Below are 2,369 nucleotides of genomic sequence, written 5' to 3'. Positions count from 1 at the left end.
ACCAAATGTTTTACCAAGTTCTCTGACATTGGGGCAGGGAGATTCAAAGAGACATTTACTTTCCAAAGATAAGAGAAGGTGTTGCAATTGGGCTCCATAGTAATAGCTGGCAGGGGGAGGGAAGAAAGTGGAGAAGCAACTCTCCGTTTCTCAGGGAGAGACTTCATTAATACCTTGGTACTCAATCAACTCAGTAGAAAAAAAAAATGAAAACAAACAAGAACTTGAATAAAAAGTTTTAGAGAAGATTAAGTAGATATTTATTTAAAGAAGACATACAAATTACCAAGCATATTATAAAACTTCAACTTCACTTATCATTACTGGAATGCTAATCAAAAGCACTTGGCTCCATATTCCCTACATTTGCACTTCATTTTATCTACAGACATTTTCTTGCCCTTTTCTGGATCACTAATTCCCATCTCTATCTGGAATTCTTTATTCTCCCAACCAACTTCCACTGTATCTCTACTCATTGCATTAATCTAAAACTAAAAACCTCCATTACAAGAAATCATTTCTTCACTGAAGTCTATATTTAGAAACTTGCTTTTAAATAGAATACCTAGCTTTTTGAGTTCATGGTGTGCTAAAGTTCAATGTGATTTACTTTTAAGTTAAATTAATTACTGTTTCTAATTTCCCATAAAAAAATATAGCTTATTTACATTGAAATTATTTTGCTAGGAAAATCACGGCACACACTAATGCAAAGGGCCCACACTAAAAAACCAAGAACTCTTAAGATAATTGAATGAATAAATCTACACAAAATGAATGACACTTTACTACACTGAGATACAAAATTAAGAGTTTTCCAAAACTAAAGAGTATCACATTTAAATTGAAGAGAAATAGTGAAGTATAGAATGTTGAATCATCTAAAATATTTGACATGTGAAAATTCAATAAAATCAAAATTATGTTAAGATATTAGTGATGATTTAATATTATAATATGTGTTTTGAAGAGAACAACATGATTATGAATTTATTTTATAATATGTATTTGCAGGAAATTTATTAGAATAAAACTTTATTTTTCAGTTTTTTTATGCTCACTTTCACATCTTTGTTCCATAGGCTATAAATCAGAGGATTCAGCATGGGAGTCACAAGGGTGTAGAACAGTGTCTTCATCTAGAGAGTAGGAAGAACTTGGTTCATGAAGAGCAAAGTGCCCTGGAAAATTATAACTACAGTTAAGTGGGAGGCACAGGTGGAGAAAGCTTTGAGCATCCCCTCGACAGAGCAGATCTTTAAGACTGATGAGATGATGTAGCAATAAGAGACAAGGACTATGGAAATGGTACTCAGTTCAATGAATCCAAAAATGGTGAACAGTACCAGCTCATTGACTTGTATATCAGAACAGGAAAGGAGGAAAAGTGGAGGTAAGTCACAGAAGAAATGATTAATCTCATTAGACCCACAGAAACATAAGCGGAATGTTAAAGTCGTGTGTATCAAAGCATCTGCCAGGCTTGTGAGGTAAACACCAGCCATGAACAGTGAACACACCTTAGTGGACATTTCTACTGCATCGTGCAAGGGGTTGCTGATGGCCTTATGCCTATCAAAGGCCATCACTGCCAGCAGCACACACTCAGAATCTGCAAAGCTACAGAAGGTCAAGAACTGCAGAGCACAGCCCAGGAAAGAAATTGATTTGTTCTTGGCGAATATGTCGACTAGCATCTTGGGTCCTACTGCTGTGGAATAGCAGAGGTCACAGAAAGAGAGGTGGCTGAGGAAAAAGTACATGGGTGTGTGAAGCTGGGGATCCACTCTGATTAAGAAGATCATTCCAAGGTTTGCCAGAAGATTAATGAGGTAAACCATGAGGAACATGATGAAAAGGGTCACTTTGAGGTCAGCATTACTAGTAATTCCCAAGAAAATGAATTCATTCAAGGATGAACAATTTTTCCGGTCCATTCTTCTCCTCTCTTGTCTAAATGCTCAAAACATAATAAACATATATTTGATTCATTTTTTTCCAGAATATAAATAGGACAGAACATATTTTATAACTGTAATTTTTTATCCTAAAAAGTCAAGTCATGTGTTCTCCTCTACAAAAAGACATTGTATTCTTTTTTCTTATTTTTTAAAAATTTTTGATTGTTGATGAACCTTTATTTTATTCATTTATTTATATGCAGTGCTGAGAATAAAACTCAGTGCCTCACAAATGCTAGGCAAGTGCTCTACCACTGAGCCACAGCCCCAACCCCTATTGTGTGCTTTTGACAAAATACATGAATAGATATTTGGAGAGAAATTGTGTAATTCATAAGGTAAATGACTTTCTGCATCATTTATATCTCAGGAACTTTCACTTTTTTATAAAATAATATTTGATAC

General features: G+C 34.6%; 1 pseudogene; it reads right to left on the bottom strand.

The window, feature by feature from the left end:
- Positions 1-1,025: 1,025 nt before the first annotated feature.
- Positions 1,026-1,940, bottom strand: LOC113178685 (olfactory receptor 5W2-like; annotated as a pseudogene).
- Between the last annotated feature and the right edge of the window lie 429 nt (positions 1,941-2,369).

Source organism: Urocitellus parryii, chromosome 4 (genome assembly GCF_045843805.1).
Source record: "Urocitellus parryii isolate mUroPar1 chromosome 4, mUroPar1.hap1, whole genome shotgun sequence".
Taxonomy (NCBI): domain Eukaryota; kingdom Metazoa; phylum Chordata; class Mammalia; order Rodentia; family Sciuridae; genus Urocitellus; species Urocitellus parryii.
The sequence above is the reverse complement of the archived record's forward strand: the minus strand, read 5'-3'. Positions and strand labels throughout refer to the sequence as shown.